The sequence below is a fragment of the Lissotriton helveticus genome, chromosome 7, assembly GCF_964261635.1.
Source record: "Lissotriton helveticus chromosome 7, aLisHel1.1, whole genome shotgun sequence".
Taxonomy (NCBI): domain Eukaryota; kingdom Metazoa; phylum Chordata; class Amphibia; order Caudata; family Salamandridae; genus Lissotriton; species Lissotriton helveticus.
In genome coordinates, this window is record NC_136068.1 from 85,259,283 (window position 1) to 85,285,097 (window position 25,815).

General features: G+C 45.5%; 1 protein-coding gene across 4 annotated transcripts in view; it reads right to left on the bottom strand.

Annotated features, from left to right (window-relative positions):
* Positions 1–25,815, bottom strand: part of LOC144768141 (tumor necrosis factor receptor superfamily member 3-like) — a 149,818-nt gene that overhangs the window by 72,055 nt on the left and 51,948 nt on the right. The window lies entirely within an intron of this gene.

Sequence of the window (25,815 nt, forward strand, 5' to 3'; positions counted from 1 at the left end):
CTCCGTCATTGCACTGGTTCAGCACGGATTCTATGTGTGACCTCAGACAAGTCCCTTTACCTCCCAACACTTTAGTCTAATCCCCTTCTCTGTCATGGACTCTGTTTTTCACCTTTACCTGCCAGAGCTAGATTACCCAGCTCTGATACTGACAATCTGTGTAATCTTTACCTACTTGTACTTCAGTGTCGCCCCAGCTCTCTGTGTGACTCTGCAGGACCTCAGAAAAGCCCTTTATATATCACGTGTTTTACTCTACTCTAGAGGGCGCTGATGGTTCCATAATAGAAGTGGACGAGCTAACAAATTAACAAGCGCGAGCCGAGCCAAGGGCGTGGCTTGCCTCCGCTCTTAGAGCCCATGAGCGAGCCAAGCCATAAAAACGTGAATCTTATATCAAACATCACGTAAAATATGCTAAAGTGTCTTTAATAAACACAGACTTCTTTAACATGTGTAAGTTTGTCATTAATACCACACAATATAGCACAGCACTGAGAAGTACTTATCAAATAAAAGTTATCAGGGCATATTATCAAGCAGGGCGTTAAAATTATCGCCGTTTTAGCGGCAGAAAACTGCAGCTAAAGCGGCGATAATGGGCTTGATAATATGCCCTGGAGAATTCCAATAGAAGCCCAGGTTAACACCAAAACTTGGGGGGGGGGCCATATTATCAAAAAAGGGCGATACATTATCGCCGCTTTTATCAGCAGGAAACTGCTGCTAAAGAGACGATAATGAGCTTGATAATATGCCCTTGTGAATTCCCACAGAAGCCCATTCTCTGGTGTTAACCTGGGCTTCTATGGGAATTCACGAGGGCATATTATCAAGCACATTATCGCCGCTTTAGCGGCAGTTTCCTGCTGATAAAAGCGGCGATAATGTATCAGCCTTTCTTGATAATATGGCCCGGGTTTCTATTGGAATTCACAAGGCCATATTATCAAGCCCATTATCGCCACTTTAGCATAAGTTTTCTGCCGCTAAAACGACGATAATTTTTAATGCCCTGCTTGCTAATATATCGTTTTTAAACATCAACTTTGAGCCATTTCTGCCCCATCCCCAGCCTGGCGACAGCGCCATTAGTGAACTATGAGGGAGGGCAGTTGTCATGGCGACCCTGTATGTGGCCCAGAATCTGATACACACAACAACATTATAGTCTATTATATCAAACAAAATAAATAGGTTTTTATACAGCTGGTATTTTGAACTCACTTGGGGGCATATTAACAAGGGATTTATCTCCGCTTTTTTGGCTTTAAAAGCCAAAGAAGCGGAGATAAAAATATCGCCCTATAAACAACAGGGTGCTAACATGCGATTTTGCATGTTAGAACCCTTTTTCACTACGCTTCCCTTTGCATCTCTAATGAGATGTAAAGTGGGCGTTCCAGTGCAAAATAATAGGAGAAACGTCATGAAGCAACATTTCTCCTATTATCAAGCTTCACGCTAACCCTGTTAGAGACAAAAAAAGCAGCGCTAACCACGGTTAACACTACTTTTTTACGTCTGCTAACTTTCAGACTAAGCCATGTAATCCAATGAGAGGTGGATTATATGGCTAAATCCACCATGGGCTATCAACAAGGATATCCTTATCCTTGTAGTTTTATCGCTGCATTACCAGCGATAACCTCCCAAAATGCTGCTATTGCTGGATTTTTTATCGCCTAGGCGGTTAGCGTTGTTAATAACGCGATAACCAGGCGATATTATCCAGCAACAGCGGGTGTTAAAAAAATTAACGCTAAGCGCCCTTAGCGTTCATTTTCCATGTTCCTTGTTAATATGCCCCTTATTTGGAAGTGATTTCATATAAGATAGTGAAGTAAAAGAGAGTATTCGTAAAAAATAATTTGCCTAAGATCACACAGTTTGGGTAAGAAGGGAAGCAGTGTTTTCACTTTGTACAAATAGGTATCTAGATCTCTCCTTTTAATCTCAAATGTCAATGCTTTGATTTACTTCCGTGTGCATGAAAGTAGGGCTTGGATGGCAAGCAGAAGCAACATGAAAGCTCGACTCGTTAAGGGTTCCAACAGGACCTCGAGTTGAGCCAGGGCCAGGCTTCAGGCTCGAACCTGGCTCGAGCTTTGAGTGGCTCGCCCACCTCTACTCTTTAGGACTCAGATTAGGCCCTTTGCCTCTTCGGGACTCCGATCAATCTTCAGAATATTTTCAGCATGTTAAGAGGCCTCCCCATATCCCTCTAGAGGTCTCTGCCTCACGAATACCATATGCCCCAGCAATGGTTTCACATCACACCCCAAAAAGGTGAATTTTCATCAAACGACTTTCCTGGTGTACTTGAATGAGGAATTAAATGAAGTTAAATCTCATGAACTTCCAGACACTTTAACCCATTGGCTGCGTCGAACGTTCAGCTCCAGTGCTGAACGTTTGAAAAACGGGTGGGGCAGCGTCGGCCAACGGACGTGCGCAGCACTGCCAAGGTAGTGCACGCGACGTCCGTTGGCCGACGGCAGCAGCCATAGAGTTAAGATAAAAATACATTCACATTGCTCTTCTTAAATTTGAAATTCTACTTTGGATGAACAGCTGGATAATATTTAAAGGTACCTCCTCCAAAGCCCAGCATTATTCAACCATGCAACCATTATTCAAGCCCAAAACAGGAGCTTGCGCCGGAATCCATATTGTAACTGTTGAGGTAGTACCGCACCCACAGGGCGTTTGCTCGCATGATTTGTTTGTGCAATGTACAAATCAAACAAATTAAGCCTTGGGGCAAATTTGCTTGACACAAAGTAATGCAAAGCAGCACAAAACAACCTTCTAGACAAACTGGTTTTGTGCTGGAAAGTGAATCACAAGTCAGCACTTTGGGTCAGTTTGTATCACTTTTGGTGACTTTGCGCCAGCTCAAAGTGTTGATCAATCTGGCCCTTCGTCTCTATACTGAGGTGGCAGGAAGGCCATCATATCTACAGGATATAGCTCAGAGTGAGTGACATCACAGTAACCGAGCACTCCATATATACCACACCCATGGAGGCTGGCACACCTTTGATGGGAATGTTAACTGGCAAAAAATGTTTAGTGGAAACACTTTTCTGCAAATATTTTGTGGGGAGAATTTTCATTCGCTGGCAAAGTTTTGCAAAGTCTTAAAACTTGGAATCCTTTGCAACCTCCTGCACAAACGTTATAACATTTTGAGTAATATTTACATTTCACCCTACCTTAGTTGCAGATGTGCAAATGGTGCCAAACTAAAACCGATTAAGCGGGCCAGTGTTGCAGATAAAACTTGGCAAAAAGTATTCCAGGCAAACTCAAAGTTTGCAGAGAATGGGTTGAAAGGTTGTGATGTGTTAGACCTGTTAGCCTTCTGGTGGTCTTCCCCCAAACGTTTTGCTTCACCTCCTCTATTTTTGCTGGACTTATTTTTGTTGGCCTTAGGACCCCGTGCACTTTACCACTGCCAACCTGTGCTATAGAGCTTGTGCTTAAACATGGTTATATTGGCCTATACCCAATTGGCATATTTAATTTACTTGTATGTCCCTTGTCGAGTGGCATACTATATACACAGGGCCTGTAAATTCAATGCTAATAGTGGGCCTGCTGCACTCATTGTGCAACCCACTTAAGTACCACATTAAAACATGTCCCAGGCCTGCCATTGCAGTCTGAGTGCATTTTGAAAACTGCCATGTCGACTTGGCATTTAAACCCCCTTGCCAAGCCTTAAACTTCTCTTTTATTACAAATGTCACCCGTAAGGTAGGGCCTGGGCAGCCCACTGGACAGGGTGCTTGAAGTTAAAAGGTTGGACATGTACTTCTAAGTTTTACAGCTCCTGGTAATGAGAAACTCCTACATTTGTTTTTTACTACCATGATGCAGCTTCTTCCCATAGGGTGACATAGGAGATTCCTTATTACATTTAATTGTCAGAGGTGGAACAAAGGTAAATAAACAAGCCCTCACATGCAAGTTCCCTTTCTTTTGAGATAAGAGAGTGTGCTTTCCTTACTGCTGTCACTTGCAATGTTAAGGGGACAGGGTGGACTGGATTATTCTGTTTTTACATGTCCACATTAGCTAATTTGCACCACAGTCACAAGCCGTTGTGGCATTGCTTGGACTTCAATTGGGTTCCCCAGCTCCAAAGGCCACAGCTTTGCACATAACACACAGCAGCAGTGTGGGGTTTCATTATCTGCAGATCAGTGGCATTTGAAGCTAGGGAAATAGTAAAAGTCCTGTAAAAAAGATGAATGAGAAATTTCCCTGGAACATTGCAAGTGAAGACAGTATTGAAAGCACATTTTTTTATCTCAAAGGAAATGGAATTGGACGGAGTGTGTGTATAGCATGCAAGCAGTCCCTTTAATGTGATAACATGTGATGTGCTTAAGATAAGAATTAACAAACACTCATGTGCAATGTCCCCTCACAGTCACACCTTAAACACAATCTCAGGCAAATTAAAATTGTTTAAAAAAATACAGTAAGGATGTGGCCAAGATATAAACAGTGGTGAAAGCTAAATAAACAAGGGTGGGGGGCACTCTGTAGACTGGCTCAACAAAAAGCAACAAAATAGGTCTAAACAATGCGAGCAGTGCAAGGATACAAGTACTTGGGCTATGCTCTAGGGGAGAGTCACTTGCAAGAAAAGGGAAGTGCTGAAATGGCCAGCAGGAAGTAAGAAATTGAGAGTGGGTTTGAGGCCAACCAATGTTAAGTAATGGGAGCGCGCTAAGCCCACTAACAGTAAAGAAAATGCCTCAAAGGAGATGTAAAAATACCACTTTTAGAAAGTTGCCATTTTTCTGTCCTCTCTTTTGTGCCTATAGCCTTACCAAGGTCACATGACTGGGTGTAACTGAGAGTTACATTTGGGGATTTGCTCCCAGACAGTCACATAATAGAGGGATTAATGGTGCCTGGATGGGCGATCTGCTGGCAGGATGGAGTGGCAGGGCTGAGCACAGCCCCACTTTCAACTGAATAGCCTATGCTCTGCCTTCAAACCAAGGGTCGAACAACCCTGCATTGTCACTTCAGCAAGCTTGGAGCCATGGCAGGGGATGCATTTCAAAGCCACTGTCTAGAAGCTTCTCCCACTTTCCAGAACCAGGGCACCAGGGTATAAAAGTAGGACCTCAGCCATGAACTCTTCAGTAGACTTCAGGACCTGTGGAAACTCTCCCAGGAATAAGGACGTTTGTGCTGTTGAAAGAACTGCCACTGTGCTGCACTGCTACTCTAAAGGTGTGACTGCCCTGCTAAGCTGATTTGCTGCTTCATTCCCTCTTGCCTGGGGAGGAACAACTGGAAGTGCAACCTCATCTTGAACCCAGGACCACAGATTGACTCCAAGGGCTGTGAGCGACTCCCTGATGTAGCTGAGCCATGACAAAGTGTTGACATGCCTTGGGGTTAAAAGAATATCCTTCAATCCATTTCTAAAACATTCCTGCTCTGGAACCAACCATAATCTCAGCCAGTATAAAATTGGTTTCAGTCTCACTATGGCATCAATAGGGCGTACATTTAAATCTACTCGTAAAAAACACAGGGCGTGCCTTGTGGGAGCAGGGCCGTACTGGGAACAGAAACTGGCCCTGGCAAAATGTTCAGCCGGCCCCCCTGGGATGAGGGGGAGTGCAGCCGAGCAGTTTGCGAGGGCCGGTTTCAGCCGATTTTGTTACAGGGGGCCAATATTGCCAACCCCCGGTAACAAAACAGCCCCTCAGGGCCCAAAGCCGGCCCCCACCCTAGCGGCCCACCAGGGAAACGCCCGGTGCTTGCTATGGCCAGTCCGGCCCTGTGTGGGAGTCTAAGTGCTGCTCACAGAAACTTGTTTTTGGCAATACCCAATGAGTTAACATTGCTATAGCCCCATAGTTCAGAACTATAGGTAACCGCAGCCACGGCTTGGGCTCTCCAGATTTCCAACAGTGGAGACATAGGATGAAAAGATGTGTTACTAGCAAAATTCAATGTGGCTGCTTCCCTATACGTAAGACATAATCTACTCTTGGCAATCTGGCTGCTCCTGGTGTTGGAGAGGCATATACCTAAATAATCAAAGTCTGAGACTCTCTCTAAATTGACTCCCCCTAGTCTGACTGTCCCTCGAAATTGTCTGTGTGGGTGGGTAGCCATAAATTTGGTTTTATCAGCATTTAGTGCTAGCCCATTGGTGGTACAGTATAAACTGAATCTTTCTAGCAATAATTCCAGGCCTTTGGGGGTTGTTGACACCAGAAGGGTGTCATCAGCGAATAGTAATGCCGGGATCTTACCACCACCTAAGACCAGGGAGTAATTTATGCACCCCATTAGGAATGTAACGCACCTGTAAATAAAAAGTAGAAAATGTTTTAGAGCAAGTACGCATCCCTGCCTTACACTCCTATCTACAGAAATATGATCAGTCAATTCGCCCTCTAAGCCCCATCTAACTTGGGCATAATTTCCAGGATGCAGTCTCACGATAATTTCCAGTAGTGTGGGAGGGATTCCCATGTCCCTCAGGGCGGCCCAAAGTTTGTCTCTGGGAACCATATCGAAGGCAGCCTTGAGGTCCACAAACGCTACGTAAAGGCTCCTCCATTAACATCTACCATTTTCCACCTCAGCATTAAGAACCTAAAGACCTGATCTATTGTCCTTATTTTAGTGCAGAACCCTGCCTGGAATAGGGACAGAATGTTATTGTCCTTCAGCCACATGTTGAGGTGGTTCAGGACTTGTTTTCAAAAGGTCTTCTGGGCTATATCTATCAGGCTTATTGGCTATTAGTTAGCCGGGACCGCTCTCGCACCTTTCTTGTATATAGGGACTATTATTGCTCCCTTTCAAGAGTCAGGGATGGGTGCACCTGCCGCAATGGAATTACAAATGTGGTTTATGTATTGTGCCCAGATTTCAGGAACAGATTTAAACAGGACCCCGGGAATTTTATCTAGCCCAGGCAGTGGCGGGAGTGCTGCGGGGCGGTGGGGCAGGGGAGGGGCATGGTGGGGGAGTAGTTGAGTCGAACATACGACGGCCAGGAGTAATGTCCGTAAATAAATAAATACAACTATTTACAATGCGCTCACTGCATCGCCAACTCAGCATACCTTAGGAGGGTGAGGTGTGGGAGGGGAAGAAGATGAAGCTGGAGTAAATCAGGACTTGTCTGCTGCAGGGGCACCCCAGCACGACCTCTGCCTCGAAAGAGCTATGAAGACTTGGAAGAGGTAGATGGACCAAATGCTCTCCTGTAACCAAGACCTCTTCCTCTTCCAGGAGGTCTAATGGGTGTCACCAATTTTCTATCCTCCACAGATTTCTTCATCATATCTTCCAATTTTTGGCAAAACAACTTGGAGCCCAAAAATGGGAGATGCCCAAGAAGATTCTCCTGTGCAGCATCCACCTTCCAAGATATCATCCAAAGATGCTGGTGCTCTGCAATCGCTGCACCACCGGCCTTCCTCGTGGCTCCCAAGACATTAAATGACACATCCACTAGGAAACGAACCTGTTGCTCCAGTCTCAGAAAAGTCATTTACCAATTTAATCTGTTTGGCCAATGATTGAAAGTCTTTCAGAAGAGGGTGACCCACAAAAGCTGTGTAGGTGTAGGAGAAGCATTTGCGAAGACAGCCATATAGCATTCACTTTCACAGACGACGGAAGTTCTTCAGCAAACCCCCTAACAGGATCATGTCTAGCCAGGAATCAAGGGAAGGATTGCTTCACCAAATTCTCCAAATTCTCCTACTCATGAAGCAACACTCTCCCTTACTGACGCATGAAGGGGCGGGAGCCAGGCTCTCACTTATGATGCTGGCTAAAAAGATCATCCTCCTGGAGAATCTCTGGAGTAGAAGGAAGAGTCAAATTCTATCTAATATGTAAAAGGACTGCAGATAATCTGGCCCTTGATCACATGGTCCATGAATGTTGTCATCTGTTTCCCCGTCATCGAAATCATCACCAGGGGCAGGTCTAGGGTCTTTAGCGTTGGGGGAAGAAGTGCTTCTCTAGCCACAAAAGCTGCTCCCACTTCTGCCTGAATCACAGACTGAATGGATTTGAGCGTGACAGGCTCTTCTGGCTCAGCTTCGCAGTGCTTCTGTTTTTCTTGGGCCTTCCCGGTCTCCATACTCCTCAATTAGCCATGCGCCAGGAAAATTAAAGGAGGAAGCGCTAGGGGACTTAAATAACACTGGCCATTTGCACTTCCTGTATTCAGGGTTGCTAGGCGACCCCATCTCGCAAGACCATCTAAATAATTAATGAAATAAAAGCATCACCTTGTTTCCTTTCTCAAAAGAAATGGGTAGGTGTGAATAAAGAGACCACAAAACACCCTCAGCCCCTAGGGCAGGCCAAGAGGAGGCGATCCCTCGAGTCGCTGCTGATCTCACTGAACGCAACCCGACCCTAAAATGGGTTGGACAACCGTGTAGCAGGAAGAGACTGCTACAGCTGGTCTCTGCTGGTTGAAATGTTTGAAAAGACCTTCCTCACCAAATTTCCACAACAGAGTGGAATAAAAAAGAAAAAAAAACTGTAGCATTGTCATATTATATTTATAGTGTTTCCCTTTACCTTGTAACTAGCTGCTCAGCCAGTGTGAGTGTTCTGTGTGGAATATTCAAACAAGTGGGGTTGTGTGGCACTCTAATATTTAATTCTGAGTGATTCAATGTTCATAGCGGCTTGGGTGCTGATGGGTTTGCTCCCTCTGACCTGTGGGGAGTTGTCGAATAGATCAAAATAGAATGCTCATTATACCGTTTGATCCCAACCGGGTTAGGTCACGGCACATACCCAGCATTGAACTACACCGATTGAAATGTATTTCCCCTGATGAAGTGCGGTTCGCACGAAATGCATTGGGTGTTTGAAGGACATTCGAATTAATTGAATGGATTGTTTATACGTCTTGGAACTTTTTTGAAATTAATCATACAGCTGTGATGTAACAGCACAAATTGAGAGGAATTTCTGGCACATGAATAAACCAGAGTGAAAAGACATTTTTTCTTGAGTATACTTTTGAGTACATTTTCATTTACTTGGAGTTAAACATTGGAAAGATTCATTATATCTCCCAAAGGAGTGAGATTGGCTACTCTGTCAAGCTTGACAGCATTCTATTTTGATCTGTGTGGAATATTGACATGAGTGGAATGCTTGGGTGCCTGGTGTGAGTGAGACAGACGGAAGATGGGCTGAGCAGCAGGCAGGCTGCTCCAGGTGGGGCTGTTACTATGGATGTTAAGAACTTAATTAATATCATAAAGACATTTCTTGGCTACGTCTGCTGTGTCACCTCTACGCAAGGAAGTAGCTTATTACATTTGGCAATGATTTGGAGACTTATCCACGCTCTACAAGGAATCTCAAAGTAGTTTAAGATGACAAGCCAAGGATGTCTTCAGGTTGGATGGAACCTTAAGAGCACACGGAACATGTAAAGGTTCTCTTTTGATGGAACTAGCTTATTACAAAAACTCTTCACTTATCATGGCCGAACCATCCTCACTGGAAGAGAAATGACAAAATATGATGTTCTGGTGCCTACTTCCTCTTTATATGGTGGTTACAGGAAGAGGAAGTCGGCCATCTTTAGTGCAGTTTTTCTGTTTGATTCTAGCTTGGTAAAACCCTTTCCGGAAAGGACTGGGATGAGGAGGTAATAATTCACTTGCCCAGGATCACAGGATGGTGAGCCGACGCCGAGACTCAAACCTGGCTCCCCAGCTCCAAAGTCGGCAGCTCGGGCCTTATTGCAACATCCTGTGCCAGCACTCATTGAGTGTGTTTGCAAAATGTGTCAACTGGGTGTATCTAGGCCGGGTCTGGTGGCGTAGTGGGCTAATGTGTCCATTGCAGGGGCCTGTGTTTGACCTCATGGTCACAGGCTCAAATCCTGCTGGGTCCACTCAGCCTTTCATCCATCTGACGTAGATAAAATGAGTACCATCGAGTTGGGTAACAATAAACGTCTGTTATTCAGCGCCAAGATACCTATGGTTGAACGTGTGCTTTACAAATACTCACGTTATGTTATCTACGCCCCCAGGTCACTTGCCAAGGACAACCGGTTTTCCTTCCACTACTAACACCTAAGAAGCCTTCCTTCGAGGCCTAGAAGCCCGCTTGAAAAGCATTCTTCTCAAAGTCCCATGCTTCTAGGAGTTCAAGCCAGCATGCCTTTCTCTAATTACGACGGGACAGAAACATAGTGGAATCAGTAAGTCATTGTATCTAAAACCACAACAGGACCAACCCACATCTTAAATAACCTCACAGCCATCCAAGGCTCATAACACAAACACCATCAGAAGCATCCACAACTCACAACATGAATACCATCACAGGCTCCTATAGATCACAGTGTAAAGAACATCCTCTGCATTCACAGCTTCCAGCATAAATTCACATCTTAGATAACAACATTAACATCCACTGCTCACATCATAGGAAGGCCCCAGTTTTCTGTTTTTACTGATTTTTACACATGAATACAGGCAGGGCCAGGGCTGTGACTTTACCCTGAATCCCCCACTCCTTTCCACCTCTGCTTGTCTGGAAAAGTTTGTGTGTATCATCAATAACATTTAATGTCTTTTTGCAGAGTGTACATCATTGGAATTAAAGCAAATGTCCTATGATATGTAGAATTGTGTTTAATAATACACTTTAGTTTAAGCAAGATTTCTGGGTAAAGCACCATTTTTGATCAGATGGATGTCATCTCTGTCACTCACTCCTGTTCCCACAGGCTCCAGAGTTCACAGTCAAACTGAGGTCTTCTTAGTTTATTTTCATTGCTGTATTGTTTTGCTCGTGATTAACTTTCTATGGTGTGGATGTACGACTGGAATATGTCTTCATTTACCTATTCATTGAGAGAAAGTGTTCTCGTTAGACATTTCATATTTGTTCAGACATCTCTGGATGACATTAGCATAGAGTGTTGAATATTATTCCAAGGGTTGGGATAGCGCTTATATGTTGTGGTTAATTATTCTTCTGTTTTGATTTGTTTAGGACGTTATACTTTTGCTCACACCAAGTTGTTTACAATACTGCTAACATTCTATGCAAGATCTGGGTATAAAAACCCATTGACTATGAAGGTGGGACAGGTTTGAGAAGACTTTTGATTCTACTAAGGATGCTGCCCAATTTCCCTATGATATTGATGGTCAATGGGACTTTGAATATTTCCTGATTTTGCCTACTCTGTATAACGCTGCATATGAGAGCCTTCATGGCGTTGACTCTGTACTGCTTACTTTGAATTTTTGTAATAAAACCTTTTAACTTTTACATTGATCCAGAACTTAATTACTGAATGGACACCATTACTTATTAAGCGGTTTTATATTGCTAGTTTGATGTTCGGCGAGGAACCTTAATGCGGGGACACACTGCCTCATGAAATTAAAGTTTAACGCTGTCTCTGACCTAATAAACGGTGTGAGAAACGAACAAGGTAAATTTTGTGGCGTCAACATTTTGGGGTACAGTTTTGCTCCCAGAAATATACCAGGTGTGGATCCCCACCTCGTAAAACCAGATCTGGTATTTCTAGAATTGGTCATTTTGGGTCCAGAAACGCCTGACCACTTATAATTGTCTGGAGTGGTCCCTCCCCGACACTATTGGAAACAGCGACTCCTAATGAGAGCCTTAGTGCTTTAGAAATTGATGCTAGCCCCTGGAAAGAAGTTGTGTTCGCACCACCCTCTTGCACCGCAATCCTCTTCTTGTGCAGGTCTTCTTTGCTTCATAGCCAGGTTTGAGCTCCATAGGTACATATCCATCCATACACAAGGGTTCCATTGACCTGAGGACTTGGACCTTTAATGACCCGCTGTGGTTGGGTTCTGTACTGCGCAAGGGCGGACCCTGGTGCAGAGTTTGGCAGGGGCCTTCCTAAGTATTTAAAGTGATGTATGTCTTGAGCTGCTCCTGTACTTAAATATTGCCCTTTGGTATCAGGTCCCAAAATGCTGGCTAGGGATAGTGAGGGCTGATAAATGCAATTTTGCCATTATTTCCCCTCCCGTGTCTAGATAAGCGCAAGAGTCCTCTTCCTGCGTAGATATTCCTCAGCGGGCACACAAGGACCTTCTATCCTTTCACCTGCCTTTGAAGACTCACCTGTCTAGACGTTTTCACGGTTATCCCTGTTGCCTTGTGCGTTATCAGTACTACTTAACTGCCGGTCGCCCTTTGTATCTTGGGCCTAAATGATATGTCTGGTTGCATAATCAGAGGTGTGGCTTTCTTTTGATGCTAAATTATTGTGCTTGGGCAGGGGATGGGGGCAAATCCCTCTAGAGATAACTAATCCTGATCTTTAAATTAGTATTATTAATATTATTACTGGAAGGATTGTTCCGCGTACTTATTATAGAACGTGACTGTACCAGCTTTCTGCTTGGTTGGTGTCTGGAACTATGAATATTAACTGTGTTGCACAACTATGGGCAAGCTGCCAATGTACAGCTGCATTTCCAGTTAGTTCCACTTAGCAGATTGAGTCACAAAGATTGGCACTGAATGAAACTTGGCTGAAGAAGTCGCCCCACCTCAAACGTGAAGCCCATGCCGCTGCTTCGTAAAGTTCTGCTGCCGTTCCATGGGTTGGAGACTTCCTGTACTGAGTACACTTCCTTTACTACTCCACACTGGCTAAAAAAGAAGAAACCCAGTCCTGGAACAGGAACTACAGCTTACCACAAGACTTGCACCACACCCAGCAGGGTATGCATCAGCTTGTTTAATGTAACACGAACATGAGAGCTAGGGTTCATTCATTCCCAGGTCCATGCATAAGTAAGTCATCCAGGTCAGGAATTTAAATGCAGTCTGGGATTTATAGTCCATATTTTATGCCGTGTCAACAGGGCCGGACTGGGAACCGAAACAGGCCCTGGCAAAGTGCTCGGCCGCCCCCACCCCCTCTTGCCAGGGCCGGTTTTGGGGCGATTTTGTTACAGGGACATTTATGCTGCAAAAATGGCAGCTGTAACAAAAACGGCCCCCATGGGCCCAAAACCGGCCACCACCCATGCGGCCCACCGGGGGATTGCCCGGTGCCCGCAACGGCCAGTCTGGGCCTGCGTGTCAATAGTGCTGCACACCCGAGAACAAATAGAAAAAAACTTAAAGTGGATCAATCAATCAATCATTTGTAAAGCGCACTACATACCCGCGAGGGTCTCAAGGTGCTGGGGGGGTGGGGGGGGGCGCTACTGATCGAACAGCCAGGTCTTGAGTATCCTCCTGAAGGTCAGCAGGTCTTGGGTCTGTCGTAGGCTCAGTGGGAGGGTGTTCCATGTCTTGGCGGCAAGTTGGGAGGATCTCCCACCGGTGGATGTACTGCTCATGCATGGGCCTGCTGACCCGAGTACTCTGATTCTGGAACATTCCCTACAAGGAGCCAAAATGGTGGTTACATAGTGCAGACAATGTCGCGTTTTGGGTGGCACCAGTGGTTCAGCTGATCACAGACTGTGGAGAGAGTGAGGGTTCATGTTTAGGAACGGCACTTCCAGCAGTCTAGAGGTAGGGTCGTACTGGGACAGACAATAGGACTGAGCACCAAATCAAATGCGGCCCCAATTAGCGAATCACATAGCTAAAGAGGTCACCACATCTGCAAATCAAGGCTGTTTTGAACTTGTTAAGACACGCTGTATACATATTTTGCAAGGTGTGCATAACTTTGTGCTTTTGTGCTTGCTGCAGCCAATGTTTGAGGTAATATCAGAAAAATCAACAGTAAAAACCGGCCCGGCAGACCATACAACAGGCTAACAGCCAAAACCCAGCCCGTACGGAGGGTGATCTTTGAAACCAGTCCTTCGGGCACGGCCAGATGGCCCCACAGGCCAGTCTTACCATGTCTACAGGGAAAGGAGAGAGTAGTACTTAGGAGGCAGAGGTCTGTTGTAGCTTCTTTCTGGCAACGGCTTAAGGACATGTTTAGTAGCACAGGTTCTATATACCTCCTTTCTAAAACTTTGAATTTTCTGAAGTCTCGCAGTTCTGATAACAGAGGCAAAGTGCACACTACCACTTTTACAGCTTCTCCTCCTCATCAGTGCCCCTACATCCCTTTTCTCTTCCAGGCAGTGCTTTGAAACAGCTAGTATAGCTCAGGGTTGGATCGGGATCAAAAATAGGCGCGGGCACCCTAAAAACATGTGGCCCACATTTGTGAATTGCACCTTTTCGCAAAACACTGCTTCAGTGTTTTAAGTATTCTAAAAAGTAGGAGGGGGTTCTCTAAAAGAGCCATGTTTTCTTAGCTTCACTGAGATAAAAGAAAATGCAAATGTTGCCAGGACTGTTTGCGCACGGCTTCGTTCACAATGGTAAACCACACCTGAATATGAGAAAGGCACCCTTCTGCTCAGCCTCCCCACCCCCAACCACTCAATCTGCATACATTAATAGCCGGCCCAGAGAGAGAACGCGAATGACACCTTGACCCCGGTGGTAAAAGGGAGGTAATAGAGGCCCATCTGCCTCCAGAAAGGCCCCTCAGGCCCCAAATGGGCCACTGGAGGCATCTGAACAGCCCAGACACAGCCCAAATCGGCCACCAAGCTGGCCAAAGAGCCATTTGCAATCCAATAGGTCTAGCATTAGTTACAAAAGGTACTGCACCCTGCAACAATGAAGAATACAACTCATCCCCAGGACCGGGGTCTAGGCCCGCCTTATTTATTCCCAAGCAACAGGGCTCGCTGACACACACAGGATGCACGGTAGAGCTTAGATGTAACACTGCGCAGGTGCTAGAAAAGACTGCAGAAAGCCAATTGCCTAATGCTGCGCTTTAGCTTCAAATGTTTAAAGTTGGTACGAAAGTAAATAAATGGAAAAGAAATGCAGTAGCTGTTCGTCTTTTTATTTTATTTATTTACTTTTGAAGCAATGGCGGCACGCCGCTCTTTAGGTTCAGATGTTTAAAGCGAAAGCGTGGTGTGCCGCAATTGCTACATAATTAAAAAAATCAGAAAAAGAAGCTGTGCGGCTGCTGTATTTTGTTTCTATGTATTTACTTCTGTAGCAATTGTGACACGCCCCGCTTTAACTTAAGATGTTTAAAACTAAAGCACTACGTGCTGCTATTGGTACAAGAGTAAATAAATGGAAAATAATGCGGTATCCGCCCACCATTTTTTTCTATTTATCGACTTTTGTAGCAATGGCGGCACGCTGCCCTTTAGTTTCAAATTTTTAAAGCTAAAGTGTGGCGTGACGCGATTGCTACAAAAGTAAAGAAATGGAAAAGAAATGGGGTGGCCGCCCGTGCAGCATGTTTAAAGCTAAAGTGTGGCATGCCTCAATTGGTACAAAAGTAAATAAAATGGAAAAGAAATGCGGGCCGTACGCCTTTTTTTTCTATTTATTCACTTTTGTAGCAATCGCAGCACTTATGGGAGGTAATAACAGAAGAGAGGGAGATACTAAGGAGGGACTACTAAGCCTATTCCCAAATTAAAAGCCATCATTTACAAAGGACAGTAACAGTAGCCAATTGAAAAGATGGGCGGGTAAATGGGCGGAGCTTAAATTCCATACCTGAATATAGTATGTCTGGAAGAGACAGCAAAGGCTCTGTCTAGGCAAGACCTAAAAGTGGCCTGCAGATACAACTTATATACTGGCCCATCGTCCATTGCCCGAGTACACGCCTTACCAAACTGACCCTGGCACTGTGGCTCTATGCGCTTTGTCCCTTTGTGCCGCACCAAGCGCTGATCACCAGAGCATATACCGTAATTACGAGGACACACACGCTCTTTAAAGTACTTAACACCGCTCTGAAGACCTCAGCTCCTTGAGGAGGCATGGCCTATTCTGCGTCTTGAACAGGAGTCCTCAAGGCGCTCTCTTTCTCTAAAACAGAAATGACTTGCTTCGTCTAAATTGTGAATAATTTCTGATCTAGCCTGAACCCTTCCCCGTGCACGATTTACATTATAAGTGTTATTTATATATATTTTATTTTAACACTGTATTTCCACCAAAATGATCGTTTATGGCGGAAGCTGGAAATCCAAGAGATGAGGAATTACCACGCCCCAGCCCACCAAACCCTACAGGATATTTCATCAGGCAAAACCCTGTGAAATTTCCAGGTGGGGAAATGACCACAAATGGGGAACTGTTTCCAAATTTCTCCCACCAGAGCTACAGACACATATCTGGTATTTCTATTTGTAGTTATTTATATATAATGTGCTAAATTTACCACAAGGCAATCGATTTCAGGGGAGAAGGAACAGCAGAGGGAATAAATGCAAAAGGGGAAGAAATAATAAAAAAATAAAAGAGAAATGGAGGAAATTGACTAAGAGGTGAGGGAAGGCAGGGATGGCACCTAGAGGCATGGGTGGAGAAATTTACTTGCTGTACTATATATCTGGATGCAATGACACAAACAGACAAATACCAGTTGAGCAGCACACAATGCTAGTAATAGAGAAAAACAAGGGTACCCCAATATGTGACCCTGCGGTGGTAAGGCATTTTTGGAAAACAATGGTTCTGGTATGGCCTAATGGTCCATTCAAAATTAACTTCCTACTTTTAAACATAGTGCCCCCACCAGGCACACAATGATAAGCATAGATATTTAGCTTATGTGTTTTAAGCCACGCCCTTAATTGCGTAGGCCACGCCACAAGTTTTTCCATCCCACTTAAAGCCCTGTGCTACACATACCAGACTACTACCCACAGCTGCACACATACGTGCCAAGTAAAACCGTATATTATGCACACAAACATACCTGAGGCTTCAACTTATCTAGAAATCTGGCTCCTGTCTGAGATAGAACACTCGTGACCAGACGTGAAGATGCGTAAAGGAATATAGCGCACATCACCGCTAAAACACCCACACTTAGTCACCACACACTCATTCTAAGTAGCCATCCATCATGGAGGATGCAGGAGGCCTCACATTTGACGATGAGGAAGTCGACAGAATTCTAGCCACGCTCCGCCCTTTTGAAGGGCTGAGTAACACCGAACCATGCACGAACGATAGTGATTGGGACGAATTGGCTGTGCTTAGAAGAACACAGATCAAGACGGCCCTCCACGGTCTATTTATGTCGGAATATCTGAAATCCAAGACAGCCCCCGCAGGACTAATAGTTAAAAATGAACCTTTCATCTTTACCCATGACCTCGAATTTAAACGAGACTGGTCCTTGATTAGCTGGAGATGTACCAGAGATTGGCTGGTTCTCATCGTGAAGACAGCGACAAAGCTGACCCAAGAACTGAAAATTGAGATTTCAAAACTAGAAGTTCAGATCAAAAGCTATCTATTCCCTACTGCCCTGAAAAAACGACTCGAAGAACTGAACCAAGAAATGACTGATTTCGAACTCACTCTGAAAAAAAGTAAAAGTAAAAAACATAAGAAAGACACAGAGGAGTTCACACATGAGCGGATTTACCCGTACATTAAGAAAGATTATGTATCAAGAAGTCAAAGCAGTGATCAAGACACCAACTTTTCTGACACCAGCTCGAATAGCTCTAACTCTAGTAGAAATAGCAATCAGGGTGCAAACAGAGGGAAACCCTCTTCCAGAGGGCAATTTCCAAGGGGTGGAAGAGGGTGGATACCATACCAGGTACCCCCAGGATATATGCAATACCCACCGGTTCCACCCTTCATGAATCACCCCTTCCAACCTTGGGACCCACAAGCTCCCCAATACAATTACTATGGGCAGCAGCCTTTTTTAGGCCAGCGCCGAGGCCCCAGAAGGGGAAGAAATCGAAAAGGCAATCAGGTTCACTGGAACCAACCTCCAGAGACCGCCCCGGGTGTATCAACACGGAGCCAAACAGCCTCCACCAGCAGGGGAACTTAGTAGTTAACCTGTCGGACCAAGACCTTACAGAAGACCAAGTGAAGGTTCTGTCAAAAGGTCTAGGCTATGTACCCACGAATAAAATGGATAAATTCAAAGTTTGCCAAGAGATGAAAGAATTCATGAGGAAACTCAAACTTCGGGCGTTCTTTCAGGATGCCACTAACGTAGGTACTGAGGAGTCCGACACAGGGTTAAAGAAAAAGTCAACTTTCACCCCACTAGACTCTACCATACCTGTAGAACTCCTGACTTTTGAAAAAGCAGTAATGGAAGATCTTGAGAGGTTACCGAACAGTGACAAGATCCCCTTTAGGAACACCTCCCGTCAGGAACAGGCTGCACTGCAGGAACTTGCGAATAACCAGACTATTGTGATAAAACCAGCCGACAAAGGCGGGGCAACGGTTGTACAGACCTACAGTAACTACGATAGGGAATGCAAAAAACTACTGAATGATGCACGGAATTACCAGGTACTAAGAGAAGATCCCACAGAGGAAGTGAGGATCTCGATCCAGATAATGATTGAGGAAGCGAGAGCGCATGATTGGCTGACCAGAAAGGAGAGTGAGTTCCTAACCCAAGACAAACCAAAAGTACCGTACTTTTACACTATACCTAAAATTCATAAGGGCGCCCCTTATCCACCTGGGCGTCCGATAGTGTCGGGTATAAACTCCATTTTGGAACCACTATCTAAGTTCGCAGACGCATTCCTCCGGCCAATTGTGCAGAGCACCGATACCTATTTGAGGGATACCAAAGCAGTCCTTCAATTGATCAAGGATGTTCCCTTTGACCCGGAACACGACCTTTTTTTGGGACTTGACGTGGAGAGTCTATACACAAGTCTTCCACATAGAGAAACCCTGGAGATAATAGAGGAAGTATTATTCTCCACACCATGGGATTACCACACCCCCAGACAAGTGGTCCTCGAATGCATCTCTTTGTCCCTCACAAAGAACTTTTTTCAATATGAAGATACCTACTACCTCCAAAGACACGGTACCAGTATGGGGAGCACCTGTGCCCCCAGTCTGGCAGGTCTTTACGTCCATCACCTGGAATCCACCAAGATCCTGGATCTGAGCAATCCCTATAGGCATCATGTACTCACTTGGAAGAGATACATAGACGACATTTTTGTCATCTGGAAGGGCGACCTAGACTCGGTTACCTGTTTCATGAACTGGCTTAATCAGCAAGATCAGTTCTTGAGATTTACTCATACTGCTTCCAACGAAAATCTAGTGTTTCTAGATCTGAACATCTTCCCTAAAGGAGGCAAACTTGCAACTAGCACTCACTTCAAGCCGACAGCTAAGAACAGTCTACTTCTGTACAGTAGCTTCCATCCGCGCCACTTGCGTGAGAACCTTCCGTACGGACAATTTCTCCGCCTACGGCGCAACTGTAGCAGCATAGATGACTTTAAGACTCAAGCAGCAGACCTGGAGAGCAAACTCCTGAACAGACAATACCCGGCGAACATTGTTCGTAAAGGTCTGAAGCGTGCTCGCAATAATAACAGGGAAGCCCTCCTGGACGACACAGAAGCAAAAGAACCAGATCCACGCCCTATTTGCGTTACCACCTACAACACCAACTCCAACCAGATCACGAAAATCGTGAACAAACATTGGAGGGTGTTATCATGTGGCCAACTGGATTTTCCCAAACCAATGTTTGCACATAGGAGGGGATTGAACCTAAAGGATCTCCTGGTACACACAAGACCAAGATCAACAGGTGCAATTGAACCCCCCAGAGTCGCAGGGATTAGTGGACACCACCCCTGTGGTTCTTGTGTATCCTGCCAGTACACAAAGAAGAGTAAGAGTATCACCTTTTCTAACCACTCTACATGGGAGCAGCGTGCTTTCACGAATTGCAACAGTCGCAATGTGGTGTACTTGATCACCTGTCCGTGTAACAAGGAGTATGTTGGAATGACCAGCAGACCCGTGAAAATTCGAATGGGTGAACACCGCAGCAATGTACGCTGCAACAGGACATCTACAAAAATGTCTGCCCATTTTGCCACTGTGGGACACAGTGTCCATGATCTAAAGTGGACTGTTATTGAGATCTTCCCCAATGATAGAGAGCTTCTATCAAAAGAACAACGTTGGGTGTTCCGTTTGGGGTCACATCGCACTGGCCTGAACGATGACATCCCATCCATCACACGTAGGGCTTGTTGTACCTTATAACAATGCAGACACCTCTGTCTCCAAAATGGACTCTTTTCTGTTTTGTATAAAAAATGTTGTTCTGTTTGTAAAGATGGCCCCTGTAACATAGACATACTACATTACGAGTTCCCCGTATATTCTCACCCCTTCCAGCCAACCTGGTTCCTGAAAGGTGTGCATATATGGGACCGTATTATAATATCTGGTAAACATCCCCTCTTCCAGCTTCTCAAAACCTCCTCCTAACTCAAACTCCTCGAGGCTGCATAAAAAACGGACTTTTTTGCTCCAGTTTACCTATCAATATGGATAGTTTTTATGTATACCAGCGCCTATAGTCACGAAACTTTCCATGAAATTCTTTTGAGAGTGTCCAATCTGAGCAGCGCTGGTGATAGCAAGGATCACGATTAGGGTAGCACGGTGCGCATGCGCACCACCTTCAGTGACTGCCCTACGCGCATGCGCGGTAGTGTGCTAACTCCGGCGCATGCGCAGGGACCAACAACACAGCGCCAGGCGCCGCTGCGGTGTTTCCTCCCGGTCTGGTTACTTTTTCAACTTGAACTTGCTCTAGACTCAAGGAAAGTGCCCACAATCGTTATTCAACGGGTACCACAGCCGAGGAACCAATATCTATTGGCTATATCTAACCATCCAACATGGCCGCCCCCTTATTTCCCTTCCTGGCTATGTATACCCTGCATATTTCCCGCCAAGCTTAATTGATCGATTATCCAATTACCATTGAGTATATAAACACGCCGCCCACTACCCCCTTCACATCCACGGAAGCCGCGGACGAAGGAGGAAGCACAATCGTGCTAGGGGCACAGTAAGTACGGCATAGCCGTCTGGAGGAAGATAAAGCCTGTATTCCTACCCAACCTAGTTGAGTTACCTTACACCACTTCGAAGGCAGGATTACAGTATATCCATTTTCCTTCTTTGCAGCTGATACCCCACCATACCCTTCAGTCTTATGCTGGCTCATGAGGCATTGATCCCCCCATTGATAAGTATGCATTTCCATATCTATAACCTCTGGCTATACAGAACCTATGTATGTTACCTACTCTGTGTGTGACTGACTGTGTGTGTGCTGAAGGAACTCTTCAATAATCCTCAATGTTTACACTGGATCCCCTACTTGTATATATTTCTGTGTGTGTTTCTCATTTTTCCTTACAGGTAATTTAGAGTTAAGCGCACCTTGGGATCGGCGCATTTTTAATCTATTACTCTTATTTTGCAGGCATACTACATTATTAGTGTGGTAGCATATATGTGCTGTAATTATTAATTTGTAGTTACTCACATAGTTCTTTTTTCACTTTTTTGTACATACACGTTTTTTTTCTACCCATGTGGAGAAAACATTAGTGAGTGACAGGGGGATCTCCCCTCGGTCCTGACGAAGAGGCCCCGTGCCTCGAAACATGTTGACCCACTTAGGAGAGAGAGCCCATTAACCTGCTCCATCTCTCCGCTTCACTTTTTCCTTTTAATAATACCAGCCAGTGTTTAATAAAATTCTTTTTTTCCACTAGGCCAGGTATTTTTTAACTCACACCTGATATCACACCTGACCCCACTGACACTCACTCCCAACACATAGCACCTCCATCTAAAATGTGCTCCAGCGTATCCGCTTGTCGCAGCACTGCCCCGCCCCGCAGCGGGACGGGAAGACCCCGATGATGAAGCATGACACCAAGGGCCCTTTTGGTGTGTGAGGGGTATTTTAACAAAGATGTTGTATTCCAATGACATCTGGATACACATCCACCCAATGTGAGGTGGCCCTTTCTGATTAACCTAAAACCCTGACAAGAGGAGGACGTGCCCACCTCGGTGCCCACCGGCATCACCTCTTCACTCCCCCCTTTTTGATTTCCTCTTGCTAATGGCACAACACATTCTGCACAATGCCTATAAAATAACACCATACAGTCTCTCTCGTATGGGTACATTCCTTCAAGGTGAAGGTCTACCAAGTAGCATGGGGGTAATATCCAGATAACGCCTCAAAAATGATGGGGCAGAATGCACCAGGAGAGGCCTTACTGAGCTAGCACAATGCTGAAAATGAGGATTCACTAATGGCTGTGCACCTCGTGACACTGCACTAAAGAGGGTACAAGGAGGTGTGAGCTTTTTACAGCCCAAGTGCATGAACATTCACAGCAAGTTTTGTTGTGTCGGAGTCAGGGGCGGCTCCTCAGCTATGGCGGAGGAGCGTCGCCTCACTGCTTTTAAGCAGTGAGAAACATAAAATGACAATAACTTAGAGTTATTGTCATTTTATGTTTCGTGTCCTGCTGCTTTGTAGCGGGTGAGTGGACGGGGCTGCTCTGCGAGCAGGGCAAGGAAGGATTGGTGTGCCCACTCCTAAAGTGTGCAATGACTGTTTTGTCGGCTCTCTTGGGCCACCCAAACCAGTCATGCGCACTTCCCTGTTCTCCATGCAGGCTGCATTACAGCTTGCATGGAGAACATGCCCACCCCTCCAGACCCTGGCTGAGTGTCATGTCACAGCGCTTAGTCCAATCACAATGTTCCATTGCAGTATTGTGATTGGCTTAGGGAAGGAGAGCCTGGCTGCCTGCTTCTTGTCGGAGGCAGGAGAGCAGGAGCAGTGAAGCGGGACCAGGCCTTGAGGTGAGTTTTACATTTTTAAAATTTCCGATCCCTCCTCCCTCTCCCGTGCAATGAGCCACCCCCCAACCCCACCACACCCCCCTCCGCCGCACCACCCGCGAGCCATGTCGGCCGCGACTGGTTGCAGTATGCACACGAGGTTGTTGAGGGGTGCGCAGACACATTTAAATACGCACTACTTGAATGAAACCTGCTTAACGTGGACCGTAACAAGTGTGTGTGTTCAGCGTGGACAAATGTGGTTGCTCAAGTGTGGGTCTGATACTGCGCCTGCTTGGTGGACATTGCCTGAATGCAGGGACGTGCATGTTCTTGCTGAATGCACGAAATAAGGGTGCTGTACCTGCTGAAGGGAAGGAAGTAGTTTTGCGACGGTGTATGATTAACGTCAGATGGTTGATACATTTCTTTATATTATTATTTTTAGTTTTATATGGCGCTAGCTAGACCCAACGATATCAGAGCGCTGTACATGTTATGTGATAACGTTTACAAGAGGTACAGGAGGGGATTCATAAGAGTCATAGTTGAACCATAAAGCATAAAGTGGTCATAAAGTCACACAAGTATAACACAAGGACGCATTGAGGAATGGCGCCAGGGACTGAATAGGAGACTGAAAGAGTCATGTGTCCATCTTGAAGGAACTAGTCAAAGCGGGAAACGAAGAACAGCTTGTGCGCGTGTTGAAGTAGTTGTTGAGGAGTAGAAATTTAAAGTTCTGTGCACATCCCCTGTTAAAAAACAGCAAGAATACAACAGACAGACATCTTCGTAGCTTGCAGCAAGCACATCTTGGCATGGACTGTGGTAAAACCATTTTATCAGTCTTAAGGCACCTTCTTCCATGCCCAATCTCCCATTCTCACTCATAAGTGTCTTAGCTCTGCCTCGTCAGGGGGTAGTAAGCGCTATATAAATCCAATTACAATTAGCCTTCTTAGCCTTTCTGAGAGTCGTCCTATCAGTGTTTTGGAACCGTCATGTCCCCTCAACTTTACTTTATTCCTACTTTCATCAGGAATGCTAATTATTTTCCTTTTATGTCTCCTACAGTCTGCTCCTGAGGGACAAGACTTGTCTGAATGTCCCCACTGCTGCTAAATACTGGCACTGCTGAGCAGCAACTTTTTTTTAAACTCCCGGTATGGGTCAGAACTTAAAAAAATTACATCAAATCATCTGAACATTTAATTAAGAACTAAAATGCTTTGCAAAATGAAGATGTCTAAATCCTCTGGTTCTCTTGAACTACTTTAGCCAGTTCTAACACATTTAGGGGTTTATTTACAAGAGTCACTTTTAATATGGGAAAAAATGACGTACCGGCGGCGCAAGGGGCTTATAAATAAGCCTGTTAGTTTTTTTCCCAAGTTGCTGAATTTCAGGACCACCGTATGCACATTTGATTCATGGCTAAAACAGAATGCACGAGGATTTCATCTGCCATTTTAGATGTTGTCATCGGAGCTAGGCGTGCATGGGTAAAAATTGCCACTTCCAAACGGCTTTTTTAACTCTGGGGGGTTGAGCCTATACTAATACCCAAACTAGGCCACAACAATAGTTTAGAACAAAAAGTTGTTTGGGCGTGCGTTATGTATGACTGCGTTCAACAGACCACTTTAACATCTAGAGTGGTTTAGTGTCTCTATTCCTCCTTTCATTTTTTCTTTTGTTTATCTATCTATACTACTATAATAAAGCAAGAACTTTCAGGCTTTGAGGCGGGTAAACTCGGGAACCACAGCGCCAATCTACACACCCGATACACCGTTGAAATCGTCAGGGTGTGTAGATGGTTATGGGCTATATACATTTTAAAAATAAATGTTATTTAAAAAGTTCTCTTAAAAAAAAAAGTAGTCCCTCCAAAGTAGTGCCGGCCGCGACGTGCGTCCTAACATCAGGAGGAGCGGCGTACAGCGGGGGGAGGAGCAGTGACGATCAGCGCGGGGAGCAGCGGACATGAGCGGCGATCGGAGGGCAGGCAGTGAGGAGCGGAAGCGGGGAGGAGCGCTGAGCGGCGGATGAGGTAGGGTGAAAGCGGAGGCAGAGAGGAGCGGTGAGCGAGCCACAGGAAAAAGAAACGTGTGCAGGTAAGTGGAGCGGGTAGCAAACAGCCCATTACAGGAGGAAAAAGTGGCGGCGGGGACGTGGGCAGTGAGGAGGGTGCAGGTTAAGAAACGTGTGCAGGGCGCCAGCGGCCGCGGAAAAAGAAACGTGGAGCGGGTAGCAAACAGCCCATTACAGGAGGAAAAAGTCACAGAAACGTCTGCAGGTGACAAAAAGTGACATGGGCAGTGAGGAGCGTGCAGGTTAACAAACGTGTGCAGGTTACAAAAGCCTCAAAAAGTAAACATACAGCCATATTACTGCACTACGTCAGGGCGGGCGGGGGCCTTAAGCCATGATTGCTCCCGGACAAGGTCGGGACGGGCTGCTAGTACTAATATAATAAAGAGAGAGCCCAAACCTTTGAGGCGGGTAATCTCAGGAACCACAGCACCTATCACAACACCCAATACAGTGTTGGAAAGGGCAGTTGCAGCAGAAGGACATAGGCTATGCAGACGCCCACCATATACATTTAAAAGGTAAAAGAACCGTGCCATAAAAGCAGTCCCTTGTGGGCGTGTCTGCGTTGTGCTGTGGGCGTGTGCTGGTGGCGTGACCAACGCTGGGGGCGTGTGGTACGTTCCGCCCTTCATGCCATGTCTCATATTGTGTGCTGTAGGCGTGTGCTGGGGGCGTGGGCATGTGCGGGGCGCGGGATTACGGAAAAAAAAGCAAGCGTTGTGCCCAATATTTCATTTTTTTTTCTTCCCAGGTTCTGTACATTCCAGCTCCGGGTGTCCACCCTGCTCCCTTTAAATACCCCTGCACCCATAATCATAACCCACCCTTACTCCTTAAAATACCCCAACACCCTTAAACACGAACCCAAGAAATATACCCTGTACCCCAAAACCCAAACCTAGCCCTGAACCCTAAAAATACCCCTGTACCCCAAAACCCAAACCTGCCCCTGAA